Source organism: Pectinophora gossypiella, chromosome 18, assembly GCF_024362695.1.
Source record: "Pectinophora gossypiella chromosome 18, ilPecGoss1.1, whole genome shotgun sequence".
Lineage (NCBI taxonomy): Eukaryota > Metazoa > Arthropoda > Insecta > Lepidoptera > Gelechiidae > Pectinophora > Pectinophora gossypiella.
The window spans coordinates 13339624-13362206 of NC_065421.1; the positions used below are offsets into that span (position 1 = coordinate 13339624).

The window sequence follows — 22583 nt, forward strand, 5'->3', positions numbered from 1 at the left end:
GTTTTTAAACTATCGATATTTTGGCACCATTAGTTTTATCTATAAGGCGACGACATAAAATACGTTTATCTACATGCCGTGGTATTTCTCACCTCAACGTGCCAACAAACAAGGTTACCTCCACAACACAACAGATCGGCAAATACGTTCTGATAAATCACGAATATTGAAGCTTCACCTCCTGTATTCAATTCCGATTCCACTACCGTACAAAAAAGGCCTTTGTGCTCAAGATGGAAGGCAGGAAATTGTTTGGAAGATTTCGCATGGTTAGTTATTGTCTCGCCGATCTCATGTTCTGTGAATATTTTAGGCAGTTGTCGGTAATGTCGATCGGATGTCGACAAAATAGATCTGATAATACATAATATATGTATATCTCTTGCTCTTTAATATCGTTCCCTCAAACGTTCGCTCGTTGCTGAGAATAGTGATAATCTCGTGATAATCTAAATATATAAAAGGAGAAACTGACTGACTCACTGACTGACATATCAACGCACAGCCTAAACGGCTAAACGTAGGCACTTGAAATTTGGAAGGGACGGAGATACGAGTAGATGTTTTCAATCTAGCGTGCATGCATACCTTATGTAATATAAAGTTTAGTTATGGCTGTATTTTGAAAAATGGGAGTTAGCGGGAAAAAATGTTGTATGAAAATATCTAAATTGCATAAGTTAGATGCTTGTGACATGCACTCCCAAACACACGAGGATCTCGCTTTTATAACACGCCACGCAGACGAAGTCGCGGGCAAAAGCTAGTAAGTAATAGATAAGTACCTATATGTCGAAGCCTATATGCCTATAGTAATACGCATACTGAGACTGTCGATTACCCGTCCCTTTCCTTTCCGGCGTATAAGAAAATGATATATAATTAAGATATTAAATTAGAACTATCTAATACTGGAATCAGCACAATTTTGATAAACCATTGGTATATTGGCATATAAACAATCTGAAAGATTTTTTTCCCGAATGCGGCCACACCCCGGACATTTCATACAAACAACCTCGTTTTACACAGACACCACACATTGACGTTATCGTACACGTGCGTCTGTGTGCGTGATGGTTCAAATCGGATCTAAACTATTTACGGCGGAGTTGACGTAAAAGCTAAGCTGGTGGTGTTGAGCGGAGAGTTGCCATTCTATACGTAGTCATCATCTCCCTAGGATTATCCCGTTTTTCACAGGGTCCGCTTACCTAACCTAAACTTAATTTGACAGGTCCGGTTTTTTACAAAAGTGACTGCCTGTTTGACCTTCCAACCCGCGAAGGAAAAACCAGCCCAATACAAGTTAGGTAACATACTTACTTCCGAAAATGTATTCACTCGGGAATATTTGTAATGCAAATTATTATAAAATACGATTACATATCACAATTTTGCTTTGTTGATATGAATACCTATTAGGAATAAAAAAGTAACCTGTATAGTTTCCTCGAGAGTCTATTTTCAAATATAAAATAAAGAAAAAATATGCTTAAATTACTATCGTTACAAAATAATACATAGTCTTAATATAATATGAACGAAATAATAACTCACGTCTAAAAAAATTATATTTACAGACACTTGTCACTAGTGACGCCTTTAATTTACAATTAGCAATACTCTGGCAAAGGACAGTAAAAACATATATTTTTAAATTAATTTTGTTTTTTTTATTATTAATATTTTTCGACGTGTTGTATATTATTTTGTAAATAAATATTTTTTTTATTATACTTTAATTACGGCTGCTTTTAAAAAGTGATTTTAAAACTTGTCCCCAAAAAAACCAGCAAAAAGCCAACATTACGCGGTATTCCCAGGCGGTCACCCATCCAAGTACTAACCGCGCCCGACGTTGCTTAACTTCGGTGATCGGACGAGAACCGGTGTGTTCAACGTGGTATGAACGTTGGCGATCAATACAGCAAAATTGTGATACGTAATCGTATTCTTTAAAGTTTATGGTAATGAGTCAGATATTTTAAATAATTATTATACTACAATAAAGAAGTATATATTATTCACCTCGTATGTTTCTTATAAAAAATATGTATAAAACTACGATTAACTATCACAATTTTGCCGTAACAGTTGCCAACGTTCATACCACGTTGAACACACCGGTTCTCGTCCGATCACCGAAGTTAAGCAACGTCGGGCGCGGTTAGTACTTGGATGGGTGACCGCCTGGGAATACCGCGTAATGTTGGCTTTTTGCACTTTTTTAATGGACAAGTTTTATTTTATTACAGCACCTTTCTTGAAGTAGGGAAAGTGACAAATTATTCAAGCCTCAAAGTCGTAAGGTCGAATGACCTACTTTTTTGTCCTTTTAAATCCAAACCCCATTGTTTAACTATTGTCCGGAAATTTCGGCCGCAAGAAGTTAGATAATGTCGTCAAGTGACTCTGCCCACCCCGATGAGAGATCCAGCATAAATCTTATATTTTGGTACCTACTTCGGAAAATGTACACCCGCGTTTGTCAGAAAATACTTGGTAATATATAATATAATAAAATGTATATCTTAATATTTAAGAAGCTATATTCTCATAAATAAGCTTATTAGTCAATATTTGTATTTGTAGGTTTTCCTAGATAGATGGTACGAGTATTCTCAAAATAAAACTCCAGGACTTGGGAATAAAACAATAAAAATAGGAACATATATATGATATTATATTAATGAAACAAGAATATTGGCTCAGCCTTACCACATAATAATTCTCACAAGTAGCATTTAAATAACATAGACACACTAGGTAAAAGATAATAATATACAAATGTTACTTAACTTACGTAGCAGGAGGATCCAGTCGTGTCGGCTTTTCAACGTAAAATCAGTCTCGATTGCCAGATTGCAGCCCTTTTATAGACTTTGTGGCCCTTCCACTAGAATATGACACATCACTCTAGACCAATCAGAACGGTTGTACAATATCGGTAATATTTAAGAACTTGAAACAAAATGTTTTTCACTAAAAACTATCTAAAAATACGTATCATAATTATAACAATAATTAATAATTTCATAATCAATTATAGTTATTACTTTGCCTAAATAAAAGTTGTTTTATTTGCAAGTCATACTACTTCCCAATAAAGCTAATCTAAACGAACAAAATAAGTAAATTACGTCAATTTAATTTAATGATTAGTTATGATGAACTAAGAGATTATACAAGTACTTAATTTAAAACTGAAATGTAAATTACCAGTAAACTACGACAAATCGATATTTGTCATTCGTTCTAAATTCGTTGTGGACAATAGTGTGACACATTGTTGTTGACGTTTAGTATTGGAGTTAAAATTCAAGTAAGTATGTAAATAATTAGCCACATCTGCGTAAATGCATTATAAATTACTACATAGATATGATTATCCTGTCACGGCCATACTGACATGTACTCCGCTCTCGGAGTACTTACATTCCAAAACTCTTTTTTTTTTTTTTTCAATATGTTTATTTATTTTCACATTGTTTACATTGTTATTACCAATTTAATTTACCTTCCATCTTTCATTGTAGTATACACATCATATTTGTTACATCATTAACTAGGTATCTCACATTATAATTACATCGTCTTGCTCAACTCTCATTCTAATTACATTAGTCTTTTTACATTATTACTATATTCATCACATTCACATTTGATTTAAATACATCATATTTATTCTCATTCCTTTGATTACATTAACAAAATTATGTACGATAACCTATCGATTAATCAATTTCTCAGTCTAGTTCTCATTTCAATTTCATTTTTTTTTTTTTTGCTTACATCATGCTTATTTTATAAGACCTTAATCAATATAATTATAGTTAAGTAAATCACATTTATCTACTGGCATCTTCAGCAACAGTATCATCAGTGTCTATCAATTCTCCAGGCCATAGTCTTAATTTTTCTTTGGCTACAGTTATATTCCTAAGATTTCCTAATCCTCTTAGAGTGTACCGATCATTATCAAGTAGTGTCAATATTTCATAGGGACCTTTAAATCGCGGACTTAACTTATCCAGACGTCTATGATTTTGGCTTACGTAAACCATGTTACCTACTTGAAAAGATTTGTTATCGCGTCTCACTGGATCAAAGCGTGTTTTAAATTTTTCAGATTCCAAAATTAATCGCTGTCGGGCTAATTCTCTATCAGTTTGAGTGTTTATACTGGCTTCCGGAATATTGGCATCATCAATTCGGGACTGAATACAAGGGATATTCGCGTTACAACCGATTAGCAAGCGGATCGGGGTAAATCCAGTTGATTTTTGAATAGTTGTATTGATAGACTGCTGGACTTTCCACAACCCGCTCGGCCAATCTGACGAACCATTACATGTGGTATTTAACATGTCTGTCACGGTAGTTACGTATCGTTCGACCTGACCGTTACTTCGAGGTGTTCCTGTGGCAATCATGTGGTGTTCTATTTGTAAGTCGTGAAACAAAGACCTGATTTGAGTAGAGCTGAAATTTGTGCCCCGATCAGTAATAACTAGCGAAGGAGTGCCAAACGTTGTTATCGTATCCCGAATAATGGGTACAAGTTCCTGTGCATTGAGGGTTTTTAGAGGTTTTAAAAGACAAAACTTCGTGAAGCCATCAACTATAAGTAAAATATGTTTATAACCTTCAGGAGTTTGAGGGAAAGGACCAGTGCAATCAAGATGGATAGTATGAAAAGGTATAGGAGTTTTGTTGATGGGATGCAATAAGCCCTGCTTAGGACCAGAATGACTTTTTCGTTCAATGCAAACTAAACAGTGGGCTATATACTTTTTTACAAATGCTGTCATTTGAGGGAACCAAAAACATTCTCGAATTTTATGAATAGTCTTATCGCATCCCACATGACAATTTTCGTCATGAAAAAGTCGCAGCAGATTAAATCTGGATCTTTTTGGGACGTATAGTAAAGGTTGAGAGTCAGAATGGATTTTGTAAAATAATAAATTATTTTGTAACAAATACCGATTTGAATCTATTTCCCCTGCCTGAACTTGCATGATTAAATTTTGTATCTCAGCATCGTTTTGTTGAGCAATTTCTATCCATGATTTAGGGGATTCATTTATCAAATTCACATGGTCTTCAAATGGATCAAGGGATTTTATCTTGTTATTACCATTTGAATGTTGTGCTTCCCCAAAACCACAGCCTTTGCTCACGTTTGTGGGGACCTCAACAGGGTTACGACTTAGAAAGTCAACATGACTGATATATTTTCCCTTTTTATACACAATTTCAAATTGGAAATCTTGCAATAATGTCCACCATCTGGCAACACGTGGTGATAAGTCCCTTTTATTTACAGTAGCCTTAATAGAATTACAATCTGTGATAATTTGAAATTTAATTCCCAATAAGTAAACCCTAAAATGTTTAAGTGCGTTGTAAATTGCAAGAGTTTCAAGATCGTATGACGAATATTTAGATTCTATAGGGGTAGTCCTTTTACTGTAATATGCAACAACCTTTTTAACGTCGTCAACTCTTTGTACTAGTATGGCACCGTAGCCTAGAGAACTGGCATCGGTGTACAGCTCCGTTGGTCTTTCGGGATCAAAGATAGTCAACAAGGGTTTAGAGGACAAATGTTGCAAAACATATTCTCTAGCTGCATCCTGTTCAGGGCCCCACTCCCACTTTTGGTCATTACGTGTAAGTTTAGTAATACAGGCAGTTTTTGCTGCGAAATCAGGGATAAACTTCCGAAAATAACTTGCTAGACCCATGAACTGTCTAACTTGTTTAATAGTACGAGGAATGGGAGAATTCAGTAAGGCAGATGTTTTTAGCTCACTAGGTCTAACCCCTTCCTGTGAAATATGTCGGCCTAAATACTCGATGCTTTCAACAAAAAATTTACATTTTTGCAAGTTAATTGTAAATCCTGCCATACTAAGCGCCTGAATCGTTTCGTCTAAATACTGTAGGCCCTGTTCAACTGTCGTGAAAGGGATGAGAATATCATCTATATATACCAGTAAAAATTTAAGGTGTTGAACTGCTTTAGATATGGCTCTTTGAAACACCGACGGACCATTACAAAGACCAAAAGGCATTTTTAGAAATTCGTAATGGCCGTCAGGTGTTACAAATGCCGTATATTTAGTAGAATGAGACGAAATGGGTATCTGGTAAAAGCCATTTTTCATATCTATGGATATGAAAAACTTTGCCTTTCCCAATTTGTCTATCTGGTCATCGATGAGAGGGAGAGGGTATCTATCTTTTTCTACAATCTTGTTCAACGCTCTATAGTCGATGCACATTCGGTCACTACCGTCCTTCTTCTTTACGAGAAGGACAGGGCTAGCGAACGGTGAATCGCTTTCTTGGACAATCTTTTTTTCTATTAAGTCTTGCACGATTTCCTTCACCTTCTCTCTCTCAACCGGCGCCAATCTATATGGTCGGTAATTGATAGTCTCATCTCTTTTCAAACGTATGGTTAATTCACCTGTTTCTACGGTACTGACATCACCTAAGACAGAGGGGTATTTCCGAAATATATTTTTCACACGTTCCTGAATCTCAACATCAAGATGTTTTAATTGTAACGATAAATCAGGAAAGTTACAAGATTCAGTTTCAGTTACATTAATTAAGTTTACCTCTGGTCCTTGCGCTACCGGTTTTCGAACTACCTTACATCCTGACTTATCAACCAAGATTTCTATATCTGGGTGTTGGACAGAATTTCTACCAATAAGAAGATCATACTGAAAATCGCAATCTTTGACCACATTCAAGTCTAATTCTAAGCAAACTTCCTCAAATTGGATCGGCACAGTAATCATAGCAAATGAGTGAAGGCTGCCGTTTCCTATACCATTAAGATTCAATGACTGTGGGTAAAGGTGACATCCTATCTTATGGGCAAGAGTTTCTTTAATTATGCTACAAGATGCTCCTGTGTCTATAAGCGAATCGATTGCTAAATCATTGATTTTAACTTTAGTAAGATTTAAATTCGGTCTAAAAAATTAACAGAATTTGTTGGAATCTGTTTCACTGCCGAAGCAGAACTAGATTCAGCACGTTGCTTATACCAACAAACAGTATCTATGTGGCCTAACCTTTTACAATAGCTACACATTACGGGATCAAATGTCCGTTTTGTTTGAATTTCAGACTTGTTATTTCCAACAATATTTAGATTTTTTGGACATTGATATTTGATATGACCAGCTTTTTGACAGATAAAGCATTTTTTCTCTTCGTTGTTAGAAAAAAACTTAGATCGCTTTGGGGCACTAGGGCCAGGAATACTGTCTTTATCGATTGGGTCAAGACAACGCTTTTCAGTTTTCTTTGTGTAGGTAGAAAATAAGGATATTAAATTCGACGCAGTTTTAACACTGTTGTTAAATGAAGCCATTTTTACATTAACATCACATATGCCACCACAAACTAACTCAACAATTTGTTCTTCGGTGAAAGCTACTTTTGTGTTACGTAACAGCCTTATTTTTTCCCTAGCGTATTCACAATAAGAGTCAGCAGAATTCGATGAATATAAGACGGCTTTAGTAAGTTTTTCAGCTAGATCTTTCTTATCAGGATAAAAGTCAGTAAAATCATTGCGAAAATTTTTCCATGACCTTCCCTCTGTTGGTTCCCAGCACTCAAACCATTTTAAAGCAGAGCCCTTTAGGGCCTTACCTGCTCTTGCAACCGTAGCAATGCTGCTCCAGTTCAGCTCGTTGGCCAGAGTCTCGATCTCATCGCACCATGCTGCAGCGCCGCGGTTGTTCTTCTCGGGATCGAATATTGGCAACGCAACTTCGTCGTCGTTGCATCGCTTGGGCGTGACAGCATCTTGGATAGCTTTGAGAATCCCTTGGAGGGCGGCGGCGTCCATAATTACCCTGGAAAATTGTACAAAGCAATAGTTAAGATTGATATAAAGCATGGAGTGAATCCCACTTCTGATGTCAGAAAATACTTGGTAATATATAATATAATAAAATGTATATCTTAATATTTAAGAAGCTATATTCTCATAAATAAGCTTATTAGTCAATATTTGTATTTGTAGGTTTTCCTAGATAGATGGTACGAGTATTCTCAAAATAAAACTCCAGGACTTGGGAATAAAACAATAAAAATAGGAACATATATATGATATTATATTAATGAAACAAGAATATTGGCTCAGCCTTACCACATAATAATTCTCACAAGTAGCATTTAAATAACATAGACACACTAGGTAAAAGATAATAATATACAAATGTTACTTAACTTACGTAGCAGGAGGATCCAGTCGTGTCGGCTTTTCAACGTAAAATCAGTCTCGATTGCCAGATTGCAGCCCTTTTATAGACTTTGTGGCCCTTCCACTAGAATATGACACATCACTCTAGACCAATCAGAACGGTTGTACAATATCGGTAATATTTAAGAACTTGAAACAAAATGTTTTTCACTAAAAACTATCTAAAAATACGTATCATAATTATAACAATAATTAATAATTTCATAATCAATTATAGTTATTACTTTGCCTAAATAAAAGTTGTTTTATTTGCAAGTCATACTACTTCCCAATAAAGCTAATCTAAACGAACAAAATAAGTAAATTACGTCAATTTAATTTAATGATTAGTTATGATGAACTAAGAGATTATACAAGTACTTAATTTAAAACTGAAATGTAAATTACCAGTAAACTACGACAAATCGATATTTGTCATTCGTTCTAAATTCGTTGTGGACAATAGTGTGACACATTGTTGTTGACGTTTAGTATTGGAGTTAAAATTCAAGTAAGTATGTAAATAATTAGCCACATCTGCGTAAATGCATTATAAATTACTACATAGATATGATTATCCTGTCACATGTCTTTTCTATTGTTATGGCTATTATTTATTCCAAGACAACATTTTTTTTAACAGATAGATAAGCACGTTTTCCTAAGAATAGGTATGAAGCAATGAATGCTGATTTTGGCAGACAATGCTTAAGCGCTGTTATAATGCAAATTATGATAAAAATACGAATACGTGTCACAATTTTACGACTTCAATCGCCAACGTTCATACCACGTTGAACACACCGGTTCTCGTCCGATCACCGAAGTTAAGCAACGTCGGGCGCGGTTAGTACTTGGATGGGTGACCGCCTGGGAATACCGCGTAATGTTGGCTTTTTGCACTTTCTTAATGGACGAGTTTTGTTTTATTACAGCACCTTTCTTGAAGTAGGGAAAGTGACCAGTTATTATTGTTATTAGTTATTGCTTATTCTATGGTGCGACGGAACGAAAAGGAGGGTTATATGTTTGACCGCTATGGATGTATAAAATATGTATGTGTATGGATGTGTGTAATGTATTTTTAATGTGATTCAAGTGCAATAAAGAGTTTTTGTATTGTATTGTATTTTTTTTTGTTTTTTTATTGTATGTATGTAGTGTGTATGCATGCATGTATCTGTTCCCATGCCCACCTAACTTCTAAAACAGCTGTCAGAAAATGAGGTGTCACTAGAAGCGTCTTGATTGTGCGATGATTATAGGCTAACACTCAACACTCAATGTGGCGCCTTCTAGAGGACATAAACTGAGGACGAATTTTTTTTTTTGTAATACTAAGTAACCATCAAGCAGAATGATAAGAGGGCCATAAAGATATGTTTATGTAGCGACCCTGCGCTTGGTACGGCATTATGTGAACATCACACGAATAAGTAGTACGAATACCAAATGACATTGTAAAAAACGTCCTAACTTGCAACCCTTTGTCGTTGTGATTTTAGCAATTCCATCTGAATGATGGCGAATATTTATTACAAAAATTTTTTGGAGATCCTCAGAGAAACTTCTTGAAAATATTTTTTAAGGCTATCATTACGACGACGGCTATTAGGTAGGTATTAGACGATACCGTTTACTTAAGCCACTGCGATACAGGGTGATCCCTAGTGCAGGGCTCGCTGTTAACTGTTTAAATTGTACCTCGTTTGATTAATATAGAATTTTATTTTATTATTATTTTTTACCTACCACGTTAGTCTGACAGATAGCTCGGTGAGGTGGGGTCTGGGACTTAGTTTCGAAATACATTTGTTCGATGAACTAACTTTCGAATATTTTTTTGGGGAATACGATTTCGCCATGTTCATCTTGCGATGGATGTACATCTGACTACCCCAATTGGGACAGAGTCGTGAGCTTATGTTACGATAAGTGGTGATGTTATTATTACCCGCTATTGACCATCAGCGTGGTGAAGTATGCCGTCATGTCACTCAATCAGAGGGAATATGGCGCCTATGTCACTTCACGGATACTCCATCCAAAAATCTTATACTTACCCCGTGATGCGTAGTTAAGTGCGAGTGAGACAGACAATCCGTGCTTTTCCCTTACTCCTCGGCGGCTTACGGCCTTTTAAGACTAAAGTAAGACCCAGAGGGAGTGAGGTCGGCGCCCGGTACGAATTGGTGCGGGGCGGAGAGTTACCGTTCCATACGTAGTATTAATCTTTATTCTCATCATCATCATCATCAGCCGTACGACGCCCACTGCGCTGGGCATAGGCCTCCCCCAAGGATCTCCACGACGATCGGTCCCGTGCTACCCGCATCCAACGGCTTCCCACGACCTTCACCAGATCGTCGGTCCACCTTGTAGCGGGCCTACCCACTGAGCGTCGTCCGACACGTGGTCGCCATTCCAGAACCCTTCCGCCCCAGCGGCCATCGGTTCTCCTCGCTATGTGTCCTGAGTCCTGCCCACTGCCACTTCAGCTTTGCAATTCTCCGAGCTGAGTCACTGACGATGTCGGTGACTTCAGTTCTCCTGCGGATCTCCTCATTTCTGATTCGATCCAGCAGGGAAATACCGAGCATAGCTTTATAGCTTTTTTTTAATCTTTATTCTATGCCTGTACAATCATGAGCAATATAATGAACCCACTTTAGGACTCTGTCGCACTAACATATTTGACCTAGCTAACCGAATCGAACCACCTTAATGAGACTTACGGTTTAATTTGTCAAAAAAGCTAATGTGACATGGTACCAAAGTGTATACATATTAATGCTCGTGACCGTACCTAATAGTGGGACTTGTAATATCTATACCATGTATCTACCATGTCACATTAATTTTTTTGACAAATTAAACCGTAAGTCTCATTAAGGTGGTTCGATACGGTTAGCTAGGCGCTCAAGCGTCTCAAGCGTTGGTGTCTTAATTTGACTTAATATTATTATGATAGTGCGACAAGGTTCTAAAGTGGGTAGGTACATGATATTACTCATGACTGTTCCTAAATAACTGTAACTAAAATTAGAAAGAGATCATAAGTCATTTTTGGTATTATTTTAGTTTATTAACCAAACCTGCCAACTTTGGTGAAATAAGTGGCCCCTGTGATAACGGGACGTGAAATCGCTAGAGGGATAATGATTTTATGACAGCATTCGCAAAGGGAAATTATTATTTATAGGCACAAATCCGTTTTTAATCTCCAATAAACTCAATGGTTCATGAGGGATTTGAATAACAAAGGATCTTTTAGGAAAAATGGTATACGGAACATTACAACGTTGGTACTTCTCCCACTTGGCGATATTTTTATGTTTAGTACAAGTATGAATGCTTGGTTATGTCTGGCAATTTATGCGGCAGGTGAAGCCATTTTTGTTGTGGTCAGATGATGGATGGGTGACCGACCGTAAATCTGATTTGCATCTTTCTGGTAATTTGTGAAGATACAGTCTCTTCTCTTCTCTCGTGTGGGTTGAGAGGTGGATTACCAACCTCATCTGATCAAATGAAGAAGATGGTTAATACGGCTGGAGGTTTGTCAAAATAAGGTTCACCCTATTTTTTTTTTTTTTTTTTTTTTTTTTTTTTTTTTTTTTTTTTTTTGACGTGACTTATTGTAGATTTGCCGCAGATGGCATTAACTACTTGGCCGGACAAATGGGGAGCGCTGAAGGCTCTCACCCGGTACAACGTTTAAGACAACAGGCCTGAGGGTGCCCAGTTGGGCGCGAACCTCGGCTCAGGGCGTCGTCTGAGAGGAAAAATATTTGAAAGAATTAATCGACCCTAGTGGGTCGATAGCGATAAGCGCTGAATGAGGGAAATCGTCGACCACGCCGGCGGGGTCGGTATCGGGGTCCTGAAGTGTTTGGTGTCGCGAGCTGATTGGCTGCCTCTATGGCTAGGGTAATCGGGTCGTCGGGATCGAATATTACGTCCTTCGGACGCCGATACTTTTCAGTACCGTCCCTAAGCGGGATGTATTCGGAAGCCGCAACTACCAGGGGATTTGGGTGGTGCGGAGCAGAATCGAAAAAACGTTTGGAAGCTAATTTGAGCCATTGGGCAATGGTTGGCAGACCTAGGTCAATGTGCAGATTTTCATTGCGAAGGAACCACGGAGCTCCCGTGGCTTTCCGCATGAAACGATTTTGTATTACCTGTAGACGGTGAATTTGAGAGGGGCTCGCGTGAGCGAAAACTACCCCTGCATAGGTCATGATCGGACGGATGCAAGTCGTGTAGATTTTCACCTTATTCCTAAGGGACAATTTACTTCGCTTGTTAAGGAGACAATGAAGACGGCCCATTACAAACGCGGCGCGATCGCGCACTCGTTTGATATGGGCCTTGAAAGTAAGACGTCTATCTAAGACTACGCCGAGATATTTGACTTGCTCCTCCCAAGGGATCGGCTTGCCAAACATCGTAATGACTTTAAGTTGACGGCGTGACCGTGGCGTATTATAATAGCCCTTTGAAAAGTACACCGCTGCACTTTTCTCCGGGTTTACCTCGATTCTCCATTTGCGAAACCACTTGCCCAAGGCATTGGCCGCGCGTTGGAGGATTCCGGTCATCATAACTCGACCACGGCACGAAGAATAGATGGCTGTATCATCCGCAAATAAAGCTAATTCGGTATTAGGGGATTTGGGAATGTCACTAGTATATAATGAAAATAGTAAAGGGGAGAGGACGGAGCCTTGTGGGACTCCGGCATGTATCGGGTGCGGTGACGAGAGCGTCCCCTCCACGCGGTAGCGAAAGGTTCGATTTGAGAGGAAGTCTCTTATGATGTGCACGAGACGGTCTGGCACTCCCAGTGAATAAAGCTTGTAGATCAAGCCGTTGTGCCAGACTTTGTCGAACGCTTTCGCCACATCGAAGAAGAGCGCTCCCGTAGCGACAGGTTTTTTTAAGTTTAATCTACTAGAGATATGTTCAACAATACGGTGCACTTGTTGAACGCAGGAGTGTTTGGTTCTAAAACCAAACTGCTCTGGTGGAATAAGACTATTGGATTCGGCGTAGTCCCGTAATCTAGCAAATATGAGCCGCTCATAAACCTTCCCCATGGAATTGAGGAGACTTATGGGGCGGTAACTCGAAGGTTCGTTTTTAGGTTTCCCAGGCTTTGGTATACCAATTACAATTGCTTCTTTCCACTGCTGTGGAAAGACGCAGTTGCTCAAGGCGACGTTGAATATTGCCGTTAGTAAGCAGATGAGGGGAGCACCGAAGTTTTTAAGGACACGATTCGTGATACCGTCTGAGCCAGGGGCTTTTCGGGTATGAAATCTTTTGATAATACCTAGGACCTCTTCCTCAGTGACCTGTGGAAGAGGAGGATCGGTGGGAGGTACAGAAGCCCTACGCTGAACTTCAGAGTTCACCGTCGAGAGGTGCCTACGATCGATAGGGAGAGTGCTGGGCGAGCATTGGGCTTCGAGACTGTCGGCAAGGCATTCGGCTTTTTCGTCATCGTCGAAAGCGGGGGGTTGGTTAGGTCTATTGAGAGGAGGAGTAGGAACAACCGTATCCTTTTGAAGAGACCTAGACAGCTGCCAGATGGCCTGGTGGTGGGGCTCAATGCCGCTCAAAAGATTGTCCCACCGATTCTGTCGCATGTCATTAATACGTTTTCTTACAGAATGCTGCAAGAGACGCAAATGACGGCGACATTCCTCGGTGCGATTGGAATCATATGCGCGGGTGGCTGCGTTTTTCTCCGTTAGCAGATCACGGATGTCGGTAGGCAGTTTCCAGCGATGGTCTTCCATCTCCGGAACCTGTTTTGAACTTTCGTTCAAAACCGACCTCACGTGATCCGTGAGGGAGTTAATAGCTGTCGAGGCCTCCTCTAAGGAGGTTATTTCTACTGGGATACTATCTAAGTACACTGAACTGGAAGACTGGAGGCCTTCGGCCACCTTCTCCCAGTCCAGCACTGTCTTAGGGGGTGCTGGATTATCAGGGGCGTCTAAACGGGAGCCTAGTTTTAATATAACAGGTCGGTGGTCGGATTGTAACTCGTGTAGTACTTCTATAGAACATAAACGTAAGTTTATGTTCTTTAGAAGCGCCAAGTCGAGTATTTCTGGTCTGTGGTTCAAGTCAGGGGGATATCTAGTGGGCTGCAATGGTGTTATTATATCATAATAGAGGGGCTCGGCTAGAGTTTCTAATACCCTGCCTCTTGTGTTTGTTGTTAAGCAACTCCAAGAAAGATGTTTAGCGTTAAGATCGCCTGCAATTATGACTGAATTACTGAGATTAAAGAGGGCTTCGAGGTCACTTCTAAGTAACCTCTTAGAGTTATTAGGAGATAGATAAGCCGACACTAATGTGATCGGCTGATGTCCTGTCATGCCTACTCGACAGATCGAAGCCTCAATGTCAGTGAGGGCAGGTGGGTCTATGGGGATACAGTGAAGTGACTTTTTATAATAAATGAGAGTGCCCCCTTTGGGCGCGCAGGTCCTGTCGTTTCGCACTAGATTATAATTTGCCATCTTGGGGTCGCGGTTAGAGGGTTTGAGGAAAGATTCCTGCACTAATAAAATATCTACCTGATGATGTTTTACAAACTCGTGAATCTCTGCACGTTGACCTAAGATGCCATCAGCATTGAAAAAACCTATTGTAAGGGAACGCGGTTTGACTCTACTTTTATTCGTACAATCCATTATTAGGCTTTAAATTGGGACAGGGAGTCTAATAAACTGTCAAGTTGACTAAGGGCCGACTTAAAGAGAATACTAAATTCCCTAAACTGGTTGACAGGAAATGCAGAGGCCTGAGGGGCCGTCACAGGAACCGGACGAGGCGCGAGAGAGGCTGCAGGAATACCTGAATTGCTACTAGGTTGGGCGCGGGGCGGATTTGTGGGTCGGACGATTGACGGGGGACGAGTCCATGCGGATGGACGCTGCGGCGCGAGTTTGGTCTGCGTGAGTGGCAGAGCCGGGAAATCGCGAGTAGAGTGCGAGGAAGGGGCCATATGGGCTTTAGTGGGACCGGGTTGGGAAGCTGCAGCTCGGGCTGCCCTTCGTTGGGCTACCTTGTGGTGGGTGCGTGGAGCCTTGGTGCATCCGCGATAGTTCGCAGGATGACCTTGCTGACCACACAGCACACAACTAGGGGGTTCTACCTCGTTTTTGCCTCTAAGGCAATCCGAGGTAGCATGATCCCCTAGGCACTTTACGCACCTAGGCTTGGCATGGCAATGCCTACTAGAATGCCCGTAAAGTTGGCATCTATGACACTGCGTTGGGGGGCCTCCCTTATGGGGAGTTTCGACTTTAAGGCCAGATAGACCGCAACAAGTCTTCAGGTTGAAGATCTTCTTGCCCTCATCCGTCCTTTCTAATATGACTGTGACCATGTCATACGGGACCTGGCCACGACCGCGATGCATACGGTGCACCTCAAGCACCGGAAAACCGTTGTTAACAAGGTCCTCCTTAACAAGAGTGGTTTCCCACTCCTTAGGGATTCCCTTTATGATGATACGGAGGATACGTTCCTCCGGGAGGGCGTAGGTATGGAATTGTATTCCTCTACCTTTCAGAATTGTAGTGAGCTTTCTATGCTCAGAAGATGACGGGACTTGAATTTTGATCCCATCTTGGGTCGTGCGGGCGCTGGTGATTACGATGTTCTCCTCTTTCGCCCGAAGGGAGACTTCGTTCCACCTATTTTTGTCCCTCATATACAAGGGCGGAGGGGTGGGACCTTTTTGTACTTGAGTGCCGCTGATGGCACTCTTACCATTGGGAGCCTTAGAAGGGCTGGAAGGGGCCTTACGGGCCTCGGGGATGGAAGAGGGAATCGACGTTCCCGAGGACGTCTTCTGGACCTTAGCAGGCTCAGATTCGCGGTGACGGCGGGCTCGTTTTCCCTTACGGCCCTCCACGAGCGTGAATATGTCCTCCGAAGAGGACGACTCCACACACTCCGACGACGAATCGGACTCGGCAACGTCCATAAGAACATCGCACGATTCCTCATCGTCACCGGTGAGGAGGGTAGCAGGGGAAGGGGAAGAAGCGCGCGATTGGGACAATGCAAGAGACGCGGTGGGGTGGGCAGACGCAGTAGGCCGGTCAGTGCCGGGAAGCGACGCGAGAGACGCGGCGGGGCCGGGGGTCGCGGGGAGACAGGGTGACGACGCGCGGTCGGCACGAGCACTATCAATGCGGGGCGCGGAAGGCAAGGTTAACGCCGCAACTTGCGGTACTAATCGACATATCTCAGCGTAAAGCGCGCTGCTTTTATCCGCTAGGATATGCGTCAAAATGATTTTACCGATTTCGGCCCACAGCTCGGAGCTGTCGGCCATTTTTAAGGGACGGCCAATCTGCTATATAATAATTACTACCGCTTCGCAAAAGCGTTCCTCAGAGAATAAGCGGCGCAAGAAACTCTGAGGCGATCGCTGGCTAACTTTCGCAACTCGAGTGGGATTGCTCGAGGGTGTGTAAGAGTGAGTTTTGCCTCTTTGCTTGGGGTTAACAAAGAAGATGTGTGCTTATGGTGTGCCCTAAGCTGGTATCCCTTTGCCGATCTTATTGTGCAAGAGGGTTCCTATGCTCTAAGTGCGGAGGGTTTTTACACCCCGAAACACGAAGAGAAAAATATAAGGGGTAGAGATTGGTCACTCTACCCCGGGTGACAGCTAGGGTCGACTAGGGTAGACCCCAAGGCCGGTGGTTCTAGCCCCGTCCGGGTAATGTGCCTGCCTCAAAGTGAGGCAAGCGGACGCCCCAGGGCCACGTCCCACTCAGCTTAGTTAACACCGCAAGGTATCCACTGAGGACCACGAAACTGTGGTTTTAAAATTAAAATCGATGCAACTGTAAAATAACAGTCGTTATTTTATCCTTGAAACTTAGATAAGCCAGCAAGTTCTGAGAAGAACTATTGTTGACTCAATGAATGGCGGCAGGGTCACGCCAGCAGGTAGCCGGCAGACAATGGCGGCACGGGGCGCGGGGCGCGCGGCGGGGGGCTGCGGGGCGCAGCGCGGGGAGCTGCGGGGCGCAGCTCGGGACCTCTGAACAAACGACCGTTCGGGACGGCCGCTCGACGCAGAGTGGTTCACCCTATCAGTTCTATAAAATTGTATTACATTTGCAGCATCCTAACAACTTATGGCTCTGCCCACCCCGATAAGTATTACTGGTGTGAAGTAAATATTCATACTGGTTTAATTCAGTTTCAGTTTGTAGTGTTGACGTTTAAATATAGAAGGCAATATCGGACTTTGAATTCTATGGATATACGTATGCCGAAATTCTCATACATAATGCGCATTCGAGTAACATTGCTCGAAACTTTACATAAGGCACGTGCCTAAGTTTATTTATTTTCCGAAAAAAGTTAATAATACTTACCTACAAACAAAACAACCAATGTTTTAAATCGTTTTTATTTATTTATAGTATGTAGGCACTCCTTACCTAATAAATTACTTAAAGATAATTATTTAGGTAGGTACCTAGGCACTTGAATTTTAGTAAAATGACACAACATACTTTTTTCTGTATATTTATAAAAATATAATAATTATTATTACGAGAACCTAAATAATTACAACAAAAAATTACAAAACAAATGATAAATCACATTCAGTTACCTGACGCGCTATGATGTTACCAAATTAGTTCTGACAGAAATCCGCTAGATGTCGCGAGTAGTATTTTAGAACGCGCTTTCAATTAAAGCACGCGAACAATGATGTCCCCAAGATGCCGGCCTTGAATTTAACTTTGCGCAGAGGCAATATCGTAACCGATGAGGTTAATCCGAGGTGCGATTATTGCTAGTTGAAAACTTTACCAATACCCCGCCGTGTGGACGTGAAATACCGTCCGCTATGGCACTTTTTGAACGGCCGTCAAGGCCTTATAATACTTTAAATAACTAGTGAGTGAGTACCTACTCTCTAGGACTTACTACTTACCTCATGGAGTCTGTTACATACATAATCATAATATTCCATCGTATAATGAACGTACTACTTAATTATTTTTTATGATTATGAAATCACAATAATTTATTTAACGTAGTTATCATTATGGCAGAGGAGAAGAAATGACAAGAAACTGCAACAGCAACACATCTTTTAAATCAGTGAGGGTGTACATTACATGTTATTTAATAACTAGAGGAACACATTTATATTAAGCTTACTTATAATAAGCTTTTTTACATACACCACCAACCCGCAGTGGAGTATGCTCCATACCCCCTCCGGTTGATTGAGGGGAGGCCTGTGCCTAGCAGTGGGACGTATATAGGCTGTTTATGTAAGCTTTTTTACATAAAATAAGCTTCACATGAGCTTTAAATTTATTTTCTGACAATTTTTTTTTGGTATTTTATTGTAAAAACGTATACATAACTCCAATAAAGATGTATTTAATTTACTCAATCTAGAACTTTGAATAGAAATTTTATTTTTATTCCTTGTATTGTAAGTATGCCTTTCAGTTTCTCGGAAGGAGAGATACATGAATAGGTATATGACATCATAAATTCGTGACGTCACCAACACGTGCTTGAATGAGTACTTTTCACGCTATTTGCGGTATGTATTATTGTCTTTTTTTATTGCGCAATCGTGACGTCATTACGACTGTTATCATTTATGTCGGAGCGCCGGCCGATGGTATCTGTGATTTTTTTAACCCCCGACGCAAAAACGACGGGGTGTTATAAGTTTGACGCGTCTGTGTAAATGTGTATGTCTGTCTGTGGCATCGTAGCTCCCAAACGGATGATCCGATTTTAATGCGACTTTTTTGGTTTGAAAGGTAGGTATATCAGTGGAGAGTGTTCTTACTTAGCTATGTTTGGTGGAAATCGGTTCAAGTCTTCATGGTCATCAGGTCGTTTGTTAAGTGTGATAGGAATGTTACACGCTCAGTTTGCTTGCAAGCGTATGTGGGATAAGTTATTTTTTGCTTTATATAGGGTTTAGCATTTTTAACCTTTTGTCATAATAATTGAGTACTTTTTATGGTCGGGGTTTTTTTATTTTTTATTATTAGGGAACTAGTAACTGCCCTTAGCTATTGTATAATAGAGCTATTGCATAGCCCGGACTCTTCATACAAAACACCTCATTTTACATAGACACTACATTGACGTTATCGTACACGCGCATATCGCATATTATGTATATGATACGTAACGTCAATGTAGTATAGTTAACAGTGACAAAGGTTACTAATTTGCCTTTGCCCATTGCGTGTATAAGTAGGTGTGTGATTTTTTTTTAATTTATTTGTTCCTGAACACGTGCCTCGTTCGCATAATAATAATCTGAGCTTGTAAAACGAACAATCCCAAAATTTTCCTCCTCGGTGGATTAGAGGAAAAAAATAAATTATTTTTTATTGCTTCGTTCGTATAAAAACGTGAGATATCTGATTTCGATGTTATTCTCGAGTTAACGTTAAAATTAAATAATATGGTGAAATATCTGCTCTTACCCTCTCCGGTTGATTGAGGGGAGGCCTGTGACCAGCAGTGGGACGTATGTAGGCAGTTTATGTTATGTTATGTATCTGCTCTTAGAAAAAGAACTTAAATAATAATCATTCTTTATTTTATACAAGTTATAGACCTACCTACTTACCTTACTGTGTGTACCTAGATATTTTAATAGATTTTTTCCTCGAGTTCGGCGAAGCAATAAGGAGTGTTATGTATTTGACTGCTTCGTATGTATGTATTATGTATATTTACTTGTATATTTGTATGTGTGTATGCACGTCTGTTCCAACCTAACTTCTATACCACCTGTCATAATTTAACAAACGAGGCTTCGTGCTGGGTAGAGCCACGAGTCATATGGAAACGTGAGGTGAAGTGTCTGGTGCATTTTTTTTTGATTATTCTCGCCTAAGTAAATTTGGTCATTGCCCCGCTTTAAAAAGGTAACAAACAATTAAAATAGTAGCTATTCTCACTAACAAGGTACTTCAACAAAAAACACTCATTGCTAGCAAAAAGCCAACATTACGCGGTATTCCCAGGCGGTCACCCATCCAAGTACTAACCGCGCCCGACGTTGCTTAACTTCGGTGATCGGACGAGAACCGGTGTGTTCAACGTGGTATGAACGTTGGCAACTGTTACGGCAAAATTGTGATAGTTAATCGTAGTTTTATACATATTTTTTATAAGAAACATACGAGGTGAATAATATATACTTCTTTATTGTAGTATAATAATTATTTAGAATATCTGACTCATTGCCATAAACTTTAAAGAATACGATTACGTATCACAATTTTGCTGTATTGATCGCCAACGTTCATACCACGTTGAACACACCGGTTCTCGTCCGATCACCGAAGTTAAGCAACGTCGGGCGCGGTTAGTACTTGGATGGGTGACCGCCTGGGAATACCGCGTAATGTTGGCTTTTTGCACTTTTTTATGGACAAGTTTTGTTTTATTTAAGCACTTTTCTTGAAGTACGGAAAGTGACCAAATTGCGAGAATATTCATGCCTCAAAGTCGTATGACCGAATGTCCTTTTAAAATCCAAACCCCATTATTCCACTATTGTCTGGAAATCTCGGCCGCAAGAAGTTAGGTAATGTCGTCAAGTGACTCTGCCCACCCCGATGGGAGATACAGCATAAATCTTATATTTTGGTACCTAGGTACTTCGGAAAATGTACTCGCGTTGATGTCTTTTCTATTGTTAGTTATGGCTATTATTTATTCCAAGACAAAATTTTTTTTAACAGATAGATAAGCACTTTTTCCTAAGAATAGATATGAAGCAATGAATGCTGATTTTGGCAGACAATGCTTAAGCGCTGTTATAATGCAAAATATTATAAAAATACGAATACGTGTCACAATTTTGCTTTGTTGATCGCCAACGTTCATACCACATTGAACACACCGGTTCTCGTCCGATCACCGAAGTTAAGCAACGTCGGGCGCGGTTAGTACTTGGATGGGTGACCGCCTGGGAATACCGCGTAATGTTGGCTTTTTGCAGTTTCAATGGACAAGTTTTAAAATCACTTTTTAAAAGCAGGCGTAATTAAAGTATTATAAGATTTTTTTATATTTACAAAATAATATACAATAGGAGAAGCGGTAAACGTGCTCGGTCTGCGTTAGGATGGGTGACCACAAAAAAAAGTTTTCATCTCCTCCGTGCTTCGGAAGGCACGTTAAGCCGTTGGTCCCGGCTGCATTAGCAGTCGTTAATAACCACCAATCCGCACTGGGCCCGCGTGGTGGTTTAAGGCCCGATCTCCCTATCCATCCATAGGGAAGGCCCGTTCCCCTGCAGTGGCGACGTTAATGGGCTGGTGATGAATATACAAGAAGTCGAAAAATATTAATAATAAAAAAACAAAATTAATTTAAAAATACCTATGTTTTTACTGTCCTTTGCCAGAGTATTGCTAATTGTTAAATTAAAAGCGTTAGTAGTTGAGTGATAAGTGTCTGGAAGTACATCTAATTTTTTTAGTCGTGACTTTTTGTAAAATGCACTCGCGTAGTTTTCGTTTATATGAATTAAGACTGTTATTTTGTAGCGATAGTCATTTAAGCATATTTTTTCTTTATTTTATATTTGAAAATAGACTCTCGAGGAAACAACGAAGGTTTCTTTAATTTTCCTAATAGGTATAAGCTACGTACGTAATACCTACGTTTAGTAACATTATTTATATAGCCGTAGTATAGTAAAGTCAATGTTATAGCAAGCACTCGACCAGACTTTCCAGGAAACCCTTGCAACTATTGAAGAGGCACAACAATGGAACGACGTCCACAAGACCACAGATACATAACGTTACAGCAACAACAGTGTGGTAGGGTATTAAAATATAATAATGGGAGAGAATAACGGGGTAATATAATATAGGGAGTCCGTCGCCTCGGGGGTAACCAGGCATCTGTCATGCTGGTCTAAATCGACAAACGTTCCGATGTGCTGGTGTAGGTGATGACCTCTGGTTGAGTGAAACCGAACCTAATATTGTCTTATCTTAACCTAAAAGCGGTATATGGTTAGAACGTACGTACCTATTATTAATAAACTACACTCCCATCTGACTTATTATCTAAGAGCTGTTTCTGAGTGGTGGAGACCAGGCTGACCAGGTGTCCCAAAACACAGGTCCTTCCTAGTTTGAGTTTCACACACAGGTCTTTCCTAGTCTGTCTCCCTCATTATTCCGTACTTACATACATAATGTAAGTTAATGTAAACTGTTCTAATGGAGAAATA

At 40.2% G+C, this 22583-nt stretch overlaps 7 non-coding genes across 7 annotated transcripts; 5 read left to right on the forward strand and 2 right to left on the reverse strand.

Annotated features, from left to right (window-relative positions):
* Positions 1-1801: 1801 nt before the first annotated feature.
* LOC126375363 (5S ribosomal RNA) lies at positions 1802-1920 on the reverse strand. The gene has a single exon (XR_007567569.1). It is a non-coding gene; the product is annotated as a 5S ribosomal RNA (ribosomal RNA).
* A 179-nt stretch (positions 1921-2099) lies between these two features.
* Positions 2100-2218, forward strand: LOC126375376 (5S ribosomal RNA). The gene has a single exon (XR_007567580.1). It is a non-coding gene; the product is annotated as a 5S ribosomal RNA (ribosomal RNA).
* A 6839-nt stretch (positions 2219-9057) lies between these two features.
* LOC126375377 (5S ribosomal RNA) lies at positions 9058-9176 on the forward strand. Its single transcript, XR_007567581.1, has one exon. It is a non-coding gene; the product is annotated as a 5S ribosomal RNA (ribosomal RNA).
* An 8898-nt stretch (positions 9177-18074) lies between these two features.
* Positions 18075-18213, forward strand: LOC126375373 (U4 spliceosomal RNA). The gene has a single exon (XR_007567578.1). It is a non-coding gene; the product is annotated as a U4 spliceosomal RNA (small nuclear RNA).
* Positions 18214-20327: 2114 nt separating this feature from the next.
* LOC126375378 (5S ribosomal RNA) lies at positions 20328-20446 on the reverse strand. The gene has a single exon (XR_007567582.1). It is a non-coding gene; the product is annotated as a 5S ribosomal RNA (ribosomal RNA).
* A 179-nt stretch (positions 20447-20625) lies between these two features.
* Positions 20626-20744, forward strand: LOC126375379 (5S ribosomal RNA). Its single transcript, XR_007567583.1, has one exon. It is a non-coding gene; the product is annotated as a 5S ribosomal RNA (ribosomal RNA).
* A 464-nt stretch (positions 20745-21208) lies between these two features.
* LOC126375368 (5S ribosomal RNA) lies at positions 21209-21327 on the forward strand. The gene has a single exon (XR_007567573.1). It is a non-coding gene; the product is annotated as a 5S ribosomal RNA (ribosomal RNA).
* The last annotated feature ends 1256 nt before the right edge of the window (positions 21328-22583 follow it).